General features: G+C 41.1%; 2 protein-coding genes across 8 annotated transcripts in view; one reads left to right on the forward strand and one right to left on the reverse strand.

Moving 5' to 3' along the window:
- The window catches only part of CYSLTR2 (cysteinyl leukotriene receptor 2), a 202454-nt gene extending 192479 nt beyond the window's left edge, over window positions 1-9975 (reverse strand). Inside the window, 2 exon segments of the mRNA XM_072610559.1 lie at window positions 4612-4698; window positions 9823-9975. The gene's annotated coding sequence lies outside the window, so the exon portion shown is untranslated.
- The window catches only part of RCBTB2 (RCC1 and BTB domain containing protein 2), a 58328-nt gene continuing 50391 nt past the window's right edge, over window positions 9652-17588 (forward strand). For 3 of the 7 annotated variants that reach the window (XM_072610555.1, XM_072610556.1, XM_072610552.1), the window contains exon 1: window positions 10161-10271. The gene's annotated coding sequence lies outside the window, so the exon portion shown is untranslated. Of the gene's footprint in view, window positions 9705-10159; window positions 10272-17588 lie in introns of those variants that run through there. The other 4 variants (XM_072610558.1, XM_072610554.1, XR_011967316.1 and 1 more) reach the window with 2 other exon arrangements.

A 17588-nucleotide genomic window follows, 5' to 3' on the forward strand; every position in this document is an offset into this window, starting at 1 on the left:
ATAAATCTTTACTGATTTATACTACCCTGACTGTCCCTTCAATGTCTTACCTTCCTCCTTCTGTTAACCCTCCGTAAATGGAAGCATTTTATAATACTCTGCCTTCTCTTTTACATGCTCTTGGGTGATCTTTTCAGTTCCTATGGTTTCAGCTATTACCTCTACATAGATTCACCCTTGAATTCAAGATTCACATTTCCAAATGCCTACTCTTATGTCTCCACCTGAATATACCACTAATTATCTCAAGCTCAATATATTCAAATCAAAACTCATCACCTCTCAACTTCCCTATTTTGTTCATGGTATCACCCACCATTCTTTAGTAAACCAGTTTCCAAGTCTGAGTCATTCTTTGACTCCTCCCTTTCCCTCAGTCTTCAAATTCAGTCAGTAACTAAATCCTTTCCATTCTCCTTCATCAGTTTCACTTGCATTCATTTTTCCTTTTCATCATTTCCACTACCCCCATTCTAGTTAGGCCTTCGTTACCTTGAAATGTTAAAATAAATTATTATAAACTTGATAAACATGAATATCTCCATATAAATTGGTCAGAGGATTATATATTTATTCCATCAGCTTTAAAAAAAAGCCTACATTAAATTTAACACAGTTGTATCACCACTGTCCTTCTAAGTCTTTCTGTTCTCTTTTGTGTATTTTTAAAATGTTTCATTAATGCTTTTTTCTCTTTTTGCATCATTATCACTACTCTTCAACTCTCCCCCAACCCTTCCCCTCACCTTCCCATTTCTCCCTCTGTAATATAAAAGGCCCTTCTTGGCAACAGATCAGTATAATCAAGTAAAACCAATCCATACATTTGTTGTATCTGAAAAAGTCCCATTCTGAACCTAGAATCAATCACTTCCTATTTGTCCTCTTTGAGATATAGGTTCAATAGTGGTATGAAAAAGTCAAAGTGTCAGATAATGATTTTTGGGATGTAATTCCAAATTACTTTCCAGAAAAGCTGGATCAGTTCACAGCTCCATCAACTCTGCATTAGTGTGGCTATCCTCCCATGTTTTTTCTAATAATTATCATTTTCTTCTTTGGTCATCTCTGCCAATCTGATGGTTTAAGGTGGTGTTAAGAGTTGTTTAATTTGCATTTCTATTATTAGTGATCAGAGCTCTTTTTCATATGATTATTGATAGCTAACATTTCTTCTTTTGAGAAATGCCTATCTATATCTTTTGGCCATTTACTTATTGGTAAATGGGTCTTGTTCCTATATATTTGAATTGGTTCCTTACATAGTTTAGAGAAACTTGCTACAATTATTTCATCTCAACCCCTCCCCCCACCCCAGTTTGTAGTTTTCCTCTTAATTCTCTTTTGTTTATGCAAAAACTTCAACTTTATGGAATCAAAAGGGCCTTGAAAAGTATAGCAAGTGATCACTTTAACAACCTTTTGATTAATGAGCAAGGAATAAAATGGAAACAGCTTGTCAAAGGTCTCCGCTGCTGTTACAGAACATGTTCAGTGTAAACAAAAGATGGAAGGATTTCTTATATATAAGATGTTCTTAATGTTTTTTTTTTTTTTGCTACTGACCCCTTCTCAATGTTTTAAAATACGTAAAATACATAGGATTATAAAGGAAGCCAATCATACCAAAATAGTGTTAAAAATATTTTTTAAAAAAAGTTTGACTCCAGGTTAAGAACCCCTGCTTTACATATTGGGGTCCTTCAAATACCCCAATTTGTAGGTGATATTGTGCTAATTGCATTAAGTCCTACAACATTCTACAGCCCACTGAATGACATCCGTACTTACTTAGGAGACTTTAGCTTAAATCTCTACCAGGAAAAATATAATGTCTATTGTCCAAAATTTTCTATACAATTGGATGGTCCACTAGTGTATATGTCATTTTTAGATACTGAAGGATGGATGATGAGTGAGCTGAGTCCTCAAACTAAAAGTCCATCTTTTTAACATCAATTTTCTTCTGGTGATAATGTATAGTCACTGGAGTTCTCAAAGAGTAAAAGTTGTGAGTCACCCAGAAGACAACAGAGAAATACACAGTGGGCCAGAGAAATAGGTAACATACTATGAAGAAAGAATTGCGGGAGGTTCAGCTTAAAGGATATGTAGAAAGATGTATGGAAAAGGAGGCAATGTAGTGAAAATGAGGAATGAACAGCTTGTATTATTCACATAATATCAAGAGACCAATAGGAAGGTCTCTAATACGTTGAGCATCCTCTCCATCCTTATCTGTGAGAGTTATAGGACACAGGATAAGTTATGGATGGGTTGTACTCTATAAAATACATACAAAATTACACTTGGATTTGTGGAGCTCCTTTTTACTTCAGCATTGGCAGTGGTAAAAAGAGGCTGGAGCTAAGAATCAATGTTCAGACTTTCTACAAACGAGATAGCATAGGTTAAGGCACTGTGAAAAACCTTAAAGTACTACGTAAATGCTATCATTGTTATGATAATTTAACATTGATACTTTCAGTGTATGAATTTTGTCCAGTGAGCCTGAGTTGTCACTACCGAAAAACCCTAATTCTATCTACATTGACATCTTTGTGGTTTCCATTTTGCTGTGACTTATTAATGTCTTTCGCAGGGAGAAGACAATCAAAGAGCTGATACGAGACTATTTCATCATGCAGTCAAAGGTAACAAGAAACATAACTTCATGAGGCCTTTTGGTTATTTTGCCTTAATGTAATCAGAAAGAGAAGCAACACAAATGATCGTAAAGAAAACTGCAGCTTACGTAGTACCAACATCCGTTGCAGAGCATCAAGTAGAGGAAACTGTTTAAAAACTTCATTGTGAAGGTAAGTACAAAAGCAAAATATATATATATATATGTATATGTATATGTATATGTATATGTATGTATGTATGTATGTATGTATGTATGTATAGTTCAGGATGAAGGCATTTAAGAGGTCAAGGTTCTGAATTATCTAGAAGATTCCATCTATTATAATTAAGGGTGTCCCAAAAGTCTTACTGAAGTTTCAAGCCACAGTGTTTGAAAATTGCTGACACTTTTGGAACACTGTGTTAAGAGTAAACTTTTAATAGAGACTAAATAAGAAAAATTGAATTTTAAGAATGTAGTAATATAATAGAACTCGATTTACTATAACTGATGGTTCCACATATGGATGGGGTGGTGGTGGCTGGTGGAGCATGTGTATTTTCTTGTGTTGTTAGACCAAAATTAGTACAGGCATTAGAGAATAATCCATACTTGGTTGCATCTCAGCTTCAGAGGCTGCATTGAGTGCACAATCATCTGCAAACAGAAAAGCATGCACCAACACTCCCTCCATTTTAGTTGCGGCATGTAGTCTTTTCAAATTGAAAAATTTACCATCAGTATGGTAGCTGACCTCGATGCCATGTTCATCCTCACTGAAATCATTTGACAACATGGACAAAAGCATCATGCTAAAAAGAAAAAAAAGCATGAAAGCATGCACACAGCCTTGTTTCACTCCACTGGTGACTGGGAAGGCACAAGAGCATTGTCTATTAACTAAAACCTGGGCAAGTATGCTGTCATAAAATTGACATACAATACTGATGAACTTCTCCAGGCAACTAAATTTTGACATAATTTTCCATAAGCCCTCACAATTAACAGTATCAAAGGCCTTAGTCAGATCTACAAAGATTGTGTACAGACCTCTGTTTTCCTCCTGGAGTTGTCAGGCAGCAAACATCATATCAACTGTTGCTTGGCCCTTTCTGAAGCCACACTGGCTCTCAAGTAGATGACCATCTTCCAGGTGAAGGATTAGTCTATTAAGGAGGACTCTGGCAAGAATCTTGCCAGCAATGACTAAGAGAGAGACCCTATTGTGATTGTCGCAGGACAATCTATTTCCTTTACCTTTACTGAGATGGACAATGGAGGCATCCTTGAACTCTTGGGGGATATAACCTGGAAAATTTCAGTCAGCTTTTATATGAGCAATTGACCCCCGCCTTGCAAATCTCAGCTGGAAAAGAGTCAGCACCAGGTGCTTTACCACATGAAAGGAACCTAATGGCATTCAAAACCTCTTCTTCAGTTGGAGGTTCATCTAGGGAGGGATTGACTTCAATCTGAGATAAATGGTCATTGGCCTCAGCATTGATTAATGATGGTCTGTGGAGAACACTATGGAAATGTTCAGCCCATCTTTCTAGGATCATGTCCTTATCACTAATCAACGTGGTTCCATCAGCACTGAGTAGCTGTGAAGCATCATAGGTTTTCAGTCCATAAATAGCTTTCAGGGAATCACAAAAGCACTTTGGATTGCTACTATCGGAATAAGACTGAATTTCATCTGCCTTCTTACTAAGCCAGGAATCCTGCATCTCTCTAAGCTTTGCTTTTACTTTACTTTTAATGGAATTAAATGCTGTCTTCTTAAAGACGGACGAACTATCCTGCTGGTAAATCCTGTGGAGTTCTCGTTTTTCATTTAGTAGCTTCTGAATTTTCACATCATTTTCATCAAACCAGTCTTGGTGTTTGTGAATGTTCTGACCCAGATGAGCAAATGCAGTGCTGTACAATTGGTTACAGTAAATGGAGAAGTTTTGAAAGCTGTGGTTAAGTTCACTTACCTTGGCAGTATACTTTCTAGGGATGTACACGTTGAAAATGAGGTTGACACATGCATTGCCAGAGCTAGCTCAGTGTCTGGAAGGTTCCTAAGGAAAGTATGGGAGAGAAGAGGTATTAAGACTGACTATCAAACTGAAGATCTACAGAGCTGTTGTGCTGACCTCATTGTTGTATGCCTGTGAAGCCTGGTCTACCAGAACCATGCCAGGAAACTGAACTGCTTCCATTTGAATTGTCTTAGGAAGATTCTGAAGATCACCTGGCAGGATAAGGTAGACACTGAAACCTTGCTCAAACTAAATGGCCAAGCACGCAAACTACGCTTCAGAGAGGGCAACTCTGATGGGCTGACCACGTTGTTTGAATGCAAAATGTATGCTTGCTGAAAAGACTATTTTATGAAGAACTCACACAGGGCAAATGATCATGTAGTGGTCAAAAGAAGCGATACAAGGACACTCTCAAGAACTTTGGAACTGATTGTGTGACATGGGAGACACTGGCACAGGACCGCTTAGCACAGAGTGCCCACATCAGAGAATGTGCTGTGCTCTATGAGCAAAGCAGAACTGAAACAGCTCAAAGGAAATGCAGGATGTGCAACTTTAGAGTAGCCACCTCAAAGGTTCACAAAGCCACAGATTGTGCCCAATCTGTGGTAGGGGATTCTGAGCTTGTATTAGTCTGATCAGCTACACTCAGACACATTGAAACGTGATTTTATCATAGTGATGTCATTTTGGTCCTCTTGGAGAACGAAGGACAACAGACCAGTATGACAGAACTATCTGTATCAAGTAAGTACTGCTTTATGACATCTCTCTTACTGTCTTAAAATGGTAGTAAGGCATAATACTACTACTATTACTAATTAACATTTTACATAGTACTTTAAGATTGCAAAGCCATTTAGAAACATTTTCATCATTTATTCTCACAACAGTCTTAGAAAGTAGGTGCTATTATTATCCCATTTTACAGATAAGGAAAATGAAGTAGGCAGGGGTTGACTTGCCCAGGGTCAAGAAGCTAATGTCTAGGCAGGATATGAATTTAGGTCTTTTTCACTCCAGGTCCAACGTTATATACTCTTCATCACTTAGCTGTCCCCATGGAAAGAACACTGGACTAGCAATCAGGAAACCTGATCAGCTGATTGACCTACACAAATCAGTTAACTTCTCTGTACCTCAGTTTCGTTATCTGTATTGGATGATTTGTGAAATCCCTTCCTACTCTATTACAAAGAGCAGCAAGCAATGGAAATAAAAATAGCATCTTAATAAAATTTGCCAAATGCCTCATTTTAATGGAGATTTTTAAAGTAAAAATAGTTTACACTCATTGCTTTAAAGTATGCAAAGTGCTATGTGTGCCTTATTACCCTTAAACCATTATTTTCAAGCAGAATAAAATGACAATGATCCATTACTTTTATTTGCATTATGTAAATAAAATAAACTGTATTTGTTTACATTATAAAAATGTATATGGCTAGTTAAATTTACAACGTTTGGCATTAATCATATGGCTACCTGTAGAATGAGGTCATTTCTTTTAAGGCATCCTTTTGTTGCATGAGACATTTACCCTGCTAGAAAATATTTCATTACCACTGTCAAAATGTGCCTCTCTTCCAGGTCACTACTGCTACCTGGTAGTGCTACATACACATACTAAGTTTCCTATGTAGTTGGTGTTTGTTGTGTAAGGAGAACACAGAAAAGTCTAACAAGGTCCCGAATATGAAAGGTTATGAAAATGCTTTAAATTTTAAAACATTTTTATTTATTTTTATTGAAAAATCCCAGGATTTTTGTTTTAGATCCCTATCCTGTTCAGTTGTTTTTCAGTTGCAAAGTATCCTTATTTCTCCTACAAAGTGGGGTGTGTGTGTGTGTATGTGTGTGTGTGTGTGTGTGTGTGTGTGTGTGTGTGTGTGTGTATTCATTCAGCAATCATCAAGTGCCTTCTGGATACAAAAGACTCAGGCATTTCAGAATATACAGTTTAGATAAGCAAAAGGAATTTATCAAATACCATTGTTCAAGGACCTGAGCTTAACACTGAGAATACAAGAAAAATGAAAGTTTTTGCCCTCCAGGAGCTGTCTCTTGGAAGGAGACATATGTGTGTGTGTGTGTACACATATATACATGTATACTTACACACACAAATGCAAGATAAATGTTTTGGGAAGAAAGGTCTTAGGCAGCTGTGGGAATGAGGAAGCCTCATGCAGAAGATGGTACTTAAGCATAGTTCTGAAGAAAACAAGAAATTCTAAGAGGGATAAGTGAGGAAGGATGACCAGAATAAGAGCTCAAGGCTGAAGAGGGCAAGATAAGGTTTTAACTGACAGGAGTATGAGAAGTATTCATGGAAGAGCTGGCATTTGAACTACAGTTTAAAGGATGTGTAGGAATTCAATATATGAAAAGAGATGATATTTACAGAACTCTAGGATTTAGAATCAGAAGGGACCTCATCTAGTCCAATCCAGTCATTTTACAGATAAGGAAACCTAAAAACCAGAAAGGGGAAATGACTTGTGAGTAAGCAGCTCAGCTAGAATTAAAATGTAGGTTCTGACCCCAAACCCAGTGCTCCAACATGCCACACTTCCTTTCCAGGCATAGGGAACAATACAAAAGCATGGAGATAGGACACAGGCAAGCATTTTCCAGGAATAAAGTAGTCTAGGAGTTCACAGAGTTTGTAGAGGGGAATGTTTTGAGATAAGGACTGAAAGGGTAAGGAGGTCAAAATGTGAAGGGTCTTGAATACCAGGCAAAAGAGTTTGAACTAAATTCTGAAAGAGGAACAGTAGGAACACAAAAATCTTTCAACACAGATGGTCTAGAACAAAAGCTGGAAAAGAATTTATGTTAACCTCCATGGGGGGAGGGGAGGAGAGAGAGAGAGAGAGAGAGAGAGAGAGAGAGAGAGAGAGAGAGAGAGAGAGAGAGGACAGTTGATTGAAACTAGTGTGAGGAAAGATGGCCAATAGTGGGATTGACATATGAGAGGTATAAATGCAATGAAAAGGGAAGTGGACTTGGAATCAAAGGACCTGAGTTTGAATTCCAACCAGTTACTTACTGCTGAGAAATCTTGTGGAAGTCAGACTTCTCTGGCCCCAGTTTGCTTATATTTAAAAAGTGGGGGCTAGACTAGATAACTTCCAAAAACTTTATCAGTTATAAATCCCTGACTAACTAATTTATCCTGGTAACTCAGTCTTGGTCGAGTGGTTTATAATCCAAATTCACATAAGCCAGATTTGTGCTACAAAGTCAAATAATTAATCATGATAACTCCTGTGTGGGGTAATGGAGTTGGACTTGCAGTCAGAGAGACCTGGATTTGAGTCCTTCCTCTGGACCTGTGACCCTGAGGAAGTCACTTTACCTACCAGTGTCCTAGGAAACTCTAGAGCTAAGATTTAAGTTTCAGAGCACGTGCTCTGAAATCTAACACATGTATATGTAGCTACTATGAAGGACATGGAAGGGGGTAACATATGTTATATATTACCCCAGTACAGTGCCTCTTTAAAAAGTAGAGGCTCACTTACACTTTTAGCGTAGTTCTGAAAGTTGCTGCAGGCCTGTTAGGTGTGTAGAGATACATCTAAAGCATTGGAGGACTGGAAGGAACAGGAAAAGCTTGAAAAAACAAAAGGCCAGAAACTTTGGTACTGTAGCCTCATAATTCCATTCTTTTACAAGAAATCCTCTTATACCAGTGAAATCACAGCTGGTTTAAAAAAAAATCCTTCCTAATTTAGGCATAGGGGTGGGAGTGAGTTGTGGTACAAGGACCCAAGCAGTAAAATCAAGGATAGAAGATACAAAGTATAATAAACTTCAAACTCCTAAACAATTACCATTTAAAGGTTTAAACCTGCCCAAACTGGGCTGTTATCAGTGAGATAGCCTTCTTCTTACCATTGCTAGGGATACAATATCAAAGTTTTTGAGTTTTCCTTTTAAAGTCTTCATTTATTCCTTCCAGTTTCTCGATTGTTTCAGGAACTTTGGAAGTAACTCTGCTTACTACACACCTAACACTTAATGACTATGTAACAACTTTCCAAACTAAGCTCAAAGTTTCAGCGGGCCTCTCCTGTTATGGCAATGTACCGTGCTGTGCTAAAATGTAAACTGTGTTCTCTCCTCTCCCCCGTGGTAACAATGTATATATTCATAAACAGACTGCTCGAGAGTTCATTTGGGGATTTCTGGGCACAGAGACTGGCCATTTCCTTCTCCAGCTCATTTTACAGAGGAGGAAACTGAGGCAAACAGGGTGAAGTGACTTGCCCAGGGTCACTCAGAAGAGAAGTCTTCCTGACCCCGGACCTAGAGGATTGCAGTCTCAATTCTCTGGCTTGTCTTCTGACCTTGGGCTACGGTTCTTTCAATCCTATCTAAACCCCCCCGCCACACGTCCACTTCATAGAACAAAGCATTTTACAAATTCTTATTAAGAATTTAATGACTAGCGGCAGTAGTAACGCCTAACACTAACAAGGTCCAAGGCGCACACTGCCGGCCCTGGCAGTGCCCAGCTCTTCCCCCGAGGCCCGGCACGGTGGACGCGGGCTGGCTGGGCGCTCCGGCCCCGCGGGGGGAGGCAAGGCCGGCGGCAAGGACCGCGGTTCTGAGAGGAAGAAGAGGGCGCCAGCGATCCCGACGAGGGGAGGAGAGGAGGCGGGAAGGAGTCTGGGGAAAGTCCTCCAGCTCCCCCGCGCCCCCCCCGCCCCTGGACGGCGGATGTGGACTCAGACCTCCGAGGACCGACACTTTCCTACGGCGGGGTGGGGGCCTCGGGGCACTCGGACCAATCGCGGGGCAGGCCCCTTTCTCTCCCGAGCCCGGGCCGAGAAGCGGCCGAGGGGGAGGGGCCAGGGGAGGGGGAGGGGAGAGGAGAGGCGGGGGTGGGGAGGCTTCTCGGCCGTCGCGGCAGGAGGCCCGTCCCCCCTCCCCTCCGCGGGAATCCGAGGCGCCCCTCCCGCCGGGAGCCGGGGCAAGTTCAAGGGGAGGCGCCAACTCCGGGCAGAACGGGACGCGTCTCGGGCACCGGGAAGGTAGGAGAGGCGCGGGGGTGGGGCGGGCGTGGAGGCTGATGAGGGCTCCTTTACGGAAGGGGGGGCTGCCCCTACCCTCTACCCTTCCCTCGGGGACGCGGGCCCAGCTCCCGCCGACCTGAGGCAGCGGTGGCGGCATCGCAGAGAAGGACGGGACGCTCCGCCGCGACCGCCCTGGCCCCGTGTCTCCCGCCTGGTCCACACTAAAAGCGGCCAGGCGGGCAGGGAATCGTTCCCGCCGGCGTGCACGTGCCCGCTCGCGGGAGGGGGCGCGCGCGCACGCGCGTCACTGCGGTGCCAATCGCCCTGAAGCTCCAGGGACCGGGATGAGGGCGGGGCGGGGAGGGACGTGGGGGCGGACGCCGGGAATCTCCTTGATCTTCCACCGCTTCCCCAGAGGGGCGGGGCCTGGGCTGATCTGGGACGGGATTGGCTTACGGGCCTTCTTAACGTCTAAGAAGAGGGAGATTGACGTGGGTTCCGCCCCTCCCCCGCCTACCTTCTACCCACCCCCTGCCATGTCCCTATGTTTTCCTTTCGCCAACCTCCAGCTCTGTTCAAGTTCAGGTCAGTGCCTGCGTTTCCCCCTCCCCCCGCAGCATTTCTCCTCCACCCCCACCCCGCCTCCCCTCCTTGTTTGCACGTCGTCTGCTAAGAACTTGTACCCTCGTGCTGTCTTTGCTGTTTGCTGCGCTTTTGAAATACTTCTGCCTTTGGTCCTGGCATCCCTTGACATTAGGGAAATAGTACCAGCAAGCTAGGAAAAGCTGGTTTGGAAGTACGCGGAGATAAAACCTAATTTCTTCTCTCAGACTGAGAAAGAATGTAAAATGTTTTCTGATATTCCCCTCAGCCCTGGAAGTGTGGAACTGCAAAGCTGCAAACTTTCCCATGGCCTGGCCACTTTTAGGAATGGGTGCAGTAAATGATTGAACTGTGGCTTTTGTTGTAGCAAAATTTCATTAAAAGTTAGAATGCTATTCCAGTTGGAATGCAATTTTGAAACTATGAACTATTTTGGAACAACACTGTAATGCAAAGTTAACTTTAGTAATAGAGAAGATTTTTTTCTTAAAACTCCAATTTTATTACATATAATTTTACATGTAATATTATAAAAGGTACATTACACTTTTATTACATGTAGTTTTATTACACCTCTTAATTATTATACTTTGTCAGAGCAGAATAATGTATGTAAGTGTTAATTATTTGTTTTATAGAGTGCCTCTCATATTAGGTCAGTGGTACAGCGGAATACCCTTTACTTTATTCTGAGTAGGGTAGAGAACGGTATAGAATGGCATATGTTGGAATGGTATAATTCAATTCCACTCTATATAGTACAATGTAGTATAATATTCTAATACAGAAGTTAAGCTTCTTGAGAAGGAATGAAAGTTACATGCATGCGTCCCTAGTTGTAAAGTCTTGAGTTTCAGCTATGTGATGTCAGTTTCGTAGGTGGCAATGTGTAAGTGCCCTCCGAACATTTGTGAAAACATTTGAAGTAAAAATGTTTTGTGAAACATTTGAAGTGAAAATGTTTAAAGTAATAATTTAAGCTTAACATCCCAAGGGAAAAAGAAAAGATTTTGCACATTGGGAGGAAGATGTGAACTGAAGTTACTGAGCAACATGGGAAGTGGTTTTTAAAACTAAATGCCCTGCCTTGTAATTCATGGAAAATGTTCTCATGCTTCAATAATTTTTTCCTGGAGGGGGATGGAAGCTCAGAGAAGGGCTTAACCAGGCATACTGTAGCCACTGTCACTGCCATCCATAGCATGGAGTTTCAGGTACTAGAGCTCATGCCATTTAGGGTTTAATAATTCAGCTGTGGCTCATACTGGAAAGGACCAGATAACCAGTTAATTAATTGGTAACAACACAACGGTTTACCATTTCCTTCTCCAGCTCATTTTATAGGTAAGGAAACTGAGGCTAACAGGGTTAAGTGACTTGCTCAGAGTCACACAGCTGGTAAGTGCCTAAGACTGGATTTGAACTCAGGAGGATAGTCTTCCTATTTCCAAGCCCAGTCCTCTATCCACTGCACCACTTGATAACTACTAAATAGTAATTGTTTCTTTTTTACCCAGGAACGCTGAGGGTCTTCCCCTCCCAGGTAGATTTTTTTTTTTAATTAAAGGGGCCATCCCTTAAGTTAACTAATTTTTTTTTTTATTAAAGGGGCCATCCCTTAAGTTAACTAATTTTTTTTTTTTAATTAAAGAGGCCATCCCTTAAATACTTAAAGAAGCCTATTCATTAAATGGGTGTATCTCACTCAAAGTGAGAATGTGATAAGACCTTAACCTGCATCCTGGGCTACGTCCAGTCATCCTGATGAATATCAGGCCTCTCGACCCAGATGGTTTAGGAGAAGAAGGTGAGGTTGGTGAACTTGCACAGCTCTCCCTCACTCAAATCAAAATCAGGTACAAGTCATGTCATCATCTTGATGTCATGTTCCTCTTCGAGAATGAAGGATAAGCACAACAACAATTACAGAGCACAGGGGTGGCATATTTGAAAAGAAAAAAGAGCACACAGCATCTGGAGTCAAATGGACCTGGGTTCAGGTCTCAGGCTTTACCACTTAAGACTAGTATGACCTTTGAAAGTCACTTAACCTCCCATAGACTCAGTTTCTTCATTTGAAAAAATGAGTGGGTTAGACTAGATTACCTCTAGAGTCTCTTCCAGTTTTAAATCTCCAATCCTGTATAAGTTCTCAGAATAAACTATTAGAAACAAGTTGCTAAACTTTTAAAAGTATATTTTGGATATTAGAAAGGCTTGGATGATTGGTGAGATTTATATATAAGAGGGAGAAAAACTGCATTTGATTTGAAATTCAGTAGAGAAAGAACTGATCATTACTTGGCTTGATATTGGTGTTTTACTGAAATTTGTAAATTTCATTTAATAAGCTCTCTTAGTCTCATCTTTACATAGAACCAGAGAAGTTGTGTACCAAGTCTCATTAAATCCTTAATTAAGAATGCTTAGATTGGAAGATTCTAATAGAATGAAAAATTGGGGCAGTAAATTGTATTTGTCGCATCATTAGGGCTTCTCAAATGTCAAAAACCTATTAGTCTATAGTAATCAGATTAGAAGACATGAACCTTTTTGTTTACATCCCTCAGGATATCATGGTCTTTTGCTTTTACTTCATCACTTGTCTAAAAGTAAATTAAAATGGCCCCAGAGATATTGTTTAAAAAATAAACACCAGGTTTTACTGGAGTTTCATGATTACAAATCATAAAATGATCCAGGAAAGGGGAGATTTGACACCAGGAAGGGAGTTAGCAAAGTTGCTGACATCAAGGGTTAGTTTTAGAGGCTGAAAATAGACTGCCACATGAGATTGCCTTCAGAAGAGTAGTTATCTTGCCATTTTTGCAAGAGAGATTCAGTTTCCTTTACTGTAAGACTGCCATGATCCTGTTAGCATTCATTAGTCAGAGAGAGCAGGTGTCTAGTTCACATGGCTAAGCCTGTCCCATTAATGTGAAAATCTGTGTCCAGGAGATTGAGAGTATAATAGTATTTTTCTGTGTTAATTCAGTGTTGGGATATATCTCTAACATGTCTTTAATCTTACTATTCTGACCTAAAGGGTCATCTTACGAGAACATCTTATGGAAGATGTTTGATGGTAAAAAAAATCCTAGTGCTTAGTATTTGAGAAAGAAGTCTAGGTTGTGATTATATTATAACACTGTATTTATGCATACACAAATATGTCATATTGAAATAAATAGATTTTATATTTCACTAATCTAATGAATATGAGCAAAAGCTACCCTGCATATAGCAGGTGCTCAGTCAGTATTTAGCGATGAATTAATATGTGTTATTCAGCAAAGATCTGTATCATTTGAGAACATTACTAATATTGTAAATATTAATGCTGTCCTGGCTGAAGTTAGGTGTCCCAGTCAGTATTCCCTAAACACAAAGGAGATTTGAAAAAGGAAAGACCTCCAGACCTGGGGGCATGTGGTTCCTGTTAGGGGAATCACTGTCTGAGCACGGTCAGACAGGTTGTTTTGTGGACTAAACAATCCCAGCACCCTGGAGAGGTACTGAGATTCCATGAAGCCCTTGTTCTACTATGACTGACAGGCTAGAAGCCAACTATGCCAGTCTTCCCCAGGGAATAAATCATTTTGCTGCTGCCCTTTGGCAAATCTCAGCCTGGTATCTGAGTTATCCCATAGGAGCCTCTACTATCTCAGAAAGGTATGCGAATCCCTCCCAACCTTGGTGTATCAGTTATTTCTCTCCCCAAGATTACAATGAGATAGAGGTGAACTGGTGTTAACTTTACTCTTTCTGTTTATTGTCTGTAGCTAATGGGATACATTCCCTGGAAGAGAATCATGTTGCCCATCTGGCATCCGGACAGTCAGGAGATTCCAAAACGCATTGGACTTTCTGGCAGCCCTCCCCTCATTCCAATGAAGGATGACTCTTCCTGTTGTTGGTTAAAATCTTAACACCTCCTCTACTCCTCATTTGCTTGTCTTAGTTCCCAGAGGTTACACTCTCCCCTGGCTTTCCCCTACCTTATCACAATCTCGAGCTGTTCTGAATATCTTGCTTATATAGTTTATCTCTGAAGGCCAACTTTGACTTTCTCATCTCACTAGAGGCTGCCAAAGGTTATTAAGTCTGCTTTTCTCACTACATTCAGTTTTTCTCTTGAACAGAGTGCCTTGTCATAGATTGCCCTTCTTTCTGGAGGGGGACTTACCTATTAGGTTATTGTTGCACCCTTTCCCTGGATCCTACAATATTTCTGTTTTCCTTATACTTAGAACTCCTCTCCAAATTCTGTATCTTCTGAAAGGACTTGGGAGATTTCAAAATAGAACTCACATTCTATGTTCTTTCAGGCTGGTTGAGTGTTTTAAAGTTTGGTTGCATATCATCTCATTTTCTTTTAGGGACAGAGACTGGATCTGTGATTTCATTGGCATAGGGAACTTGAAAGGGAAGAAATTCGCTCAGTTGGTGTGTGAGCACTTTCTGTGCAACTTTATAGTCTTGTAGAATTGCCAGGATCACTGAGAAGGTCAGTGATTTGCCTAAGGTCACATAATCAAAGAATCTGAGGATGGTATTGCTGATGGTTTTATGTCTATGTCAGGAAAGACTGTATAATTAATTAGTAGTCTTGTTCGTGCTGCATAACTTGAAAGGCAACATAGTGTAATACATTCATGTCAAACTCAAGTAGAAACAGGGGCTATTAAAACATAAGGATCTCTGCAGACTGCTTTCAAGATTCCTTCAAGCTCAACTCCCACCATATGCAGGATTCCCCATTATCTTCCACTGCTAGTCCCCTCCCTGTAAGATTATCTTCCACATATACCATATATATCCTGTATGTACATGGTGGCGTGTTTTCTCTTCATTGTAATGTGAGGTCCCTGACACCATGTTTTTGCTTCCCTTTGTATCCCTGGTACTTAGCATAGTGCCTAGTACTAAAAGATTAAGTGACTTGCCTAGGCTCTCTTTTAAAACTTAGTTTTAAAATGCAACATTGTATTTATTGTATTTTTATTTATTTTATTAAGCATTTCCCAGTTACATTTTCATTTGGTTTGGCCCTAACTCAGGAGTGTTCGACACCTTTGTTATAGTAGAGTGCTGGATTTGTAGTGCAGAAAACCTGGGTTCAAAACCTGGTTCAATCCACTCATTGCTAACTGAGTAACCTTAATTCTCTGAGCCTTAGCTCACTTCTCGGGAAAATGGGCATAATAATAGCATCTCTTCCTACACTTGAGAGACAGCGTGCCCTAGTGAAGCTGGTCTTAAAGCCAGGCAGATCTTGATTCAAGTCTCACCACTGACCCTTTCTGGGTGTGAGAGCCTAGGCAAGTCACTTAACTTTTAGTGCTAGGCATTGTGCTAAGTACTAGGGATACAAAGAAAAGCAAAAACATGGTGTCAGGGACCTCACATTATAACGGAGAGACAGCATGCCGCCATGTACATACAAGATATACATAGTATAGATGGAAGATAATCTTACAGGGAAAGGACTAGCAGTGGAAGAGAATGGGGAATCCTGCATATGGTGGGAGTTGAGCCTGAAGGAATCTTGAAGTCAGCCAGGGAAGCTAGAAGTCATAGGTAAAGAAGGACAGTGTTACAGGCATAAGGGCAAATGTATTGAGTCAAAAGATGGAATGTCCTGGGTGATAAAGAGCAGCAACGAGACCATTGTCTCAGCTCCAACCATACAGCTTCTACTACTTGGATCATTGCCTCTACCTCCTCCCAAATGGTAACCTGGACTCCACTCCTCCCTAGGTCCCTGTGCTCTCCTAACTCAGCTTTTGCCTTAGCCTTCAGGGACCCAGGCCTCCACTCCACTTCTCTGCCCACTCCTCAACCCCTCCTCACCCCTTTTTTTGCTTTACATGTGGCCTGGCCTGGCCTGGCCTTTTTTCCAGGCCTCTTTCCCCCTTCCCCACCCTGTTAAAAATCTGTCAATTTATCTATGCCTACCTATCAATCTTAGGATATTTGGATGGGAGTGAAATGTAAGACCACAAAGGCAGGAAGGAACCAGGTTGTGAAGGGCTTTAAGTAAGAAAAAAAGGATTTTTTTATATTTGATCCTGGAGGTAACAGGATGCCTCTGAAATGTATTGTGTGTGGGAGGCACGGGAAGGTGATTTGGTTAGACCTTCGTTTTAGAAAATCACTTTGATACCTGAATCAATGATGGATTAGTGTGTGGAGAGACTTGACAGTGAGAAAATCAGAAGGCTATTGCAATAGTCCAGGTGAGAGGTGATGAGGGCCTGTACCAGGTGATGGCTGTGTGAGAGAGGTAAAACTGACAAGAATTGATAGTAGATTGAATATGTGGGGTGAGTGCAAGTGGGGAGTTGAGGATGACACTGAGGTTGTGGCCCTGCTTGACTGGAGTAATGGTGGTGCCATCAATAGTAATAGGAAAGTTGAGAAGGAGAGTTTTAGGAGAAAGATTATGAATTCTGTTTTGGATATGTTGAGTTTGAAATGCTTAGGGGACATCCAGTTTGAAATTTCCAAGAGGACATTAGTGATAATGAGAGTGGAGCCCAGGAGGGAGATCAAGGTTAGATATATAGATATGGGAATCATTTGTATAGCAGTGAGAGTTGAATCGAGGAGAGCCAATGGAATTGCCAAGAGAGGTAATCTAGAAGTAAAAGAGAAGTCCCAGGGCCCAGGCTTGGGGAATACCTGCTCCTAGTGGTTATGACTTGAAAGAATACCTGCAAAGGAAATTGAGAAGGAATTGTCAGAGTGGTAAGAGGAGAACCAGGAAAGAGCAGGACCATGAAAATCTAAAGAAGGGGGAGTATCAGGGAGGAGAAGTAATTGACAGTGAGAGAGACTGCAGAGAAGTCAAGAAGGATGACGATCAAGAAAAAGAAAAGCCCCTTAGATTTGGCAATTACGAGATCAGCAGTTACTTGGAAGAGGGCAGTTTCAGTGGAATGACAAGGTTGGAAGACATTGCAAAGGATATAGAGGAAGATGGAGGAGAGTGGAAGCACCTATTGTAGAAGGTCTTCTCAAGGGGTTTTAGACTTGAAGAGGAGAAGAGATATATAATGATAATGGGTTTGGCTGACCCAGTGAGATGTTTTTGTTTTTAGTTTTTCTCAGGATGAGGGAGCATGGGCATGTTGGTAGGCAGCTGGGAAGGATCCAGTTGGTAGGGAAAGATTAAATATGTGTGAGAGGTGGGGAAGGAGAGACAAGGAGGGAAGGAGATAGAGGGAAAGAGAAGGAGAAAGAAAAGGAAAAGGAGAACAAAGGAGGAGAGAAAAAGAGAGAGACAGAGAAAACGGT

This window comes from Notamacropus eugenii, chromosome 5 (genome assembly GCF_028372415.1).
Source record: "Notamacropus eugenii isolate mMacEug1 chromosome 5, mMacEug1.pri_v2, whole genome shotgun sequence".
In the NCBI taxonomy this organism is placed as follows: domain Eukaryota; kingdom Metazoa; phylum Chordata; class Mammalia; order Diprotodontia; family Macropodidae; genus Notamacropus; species Notamacropus eugenii.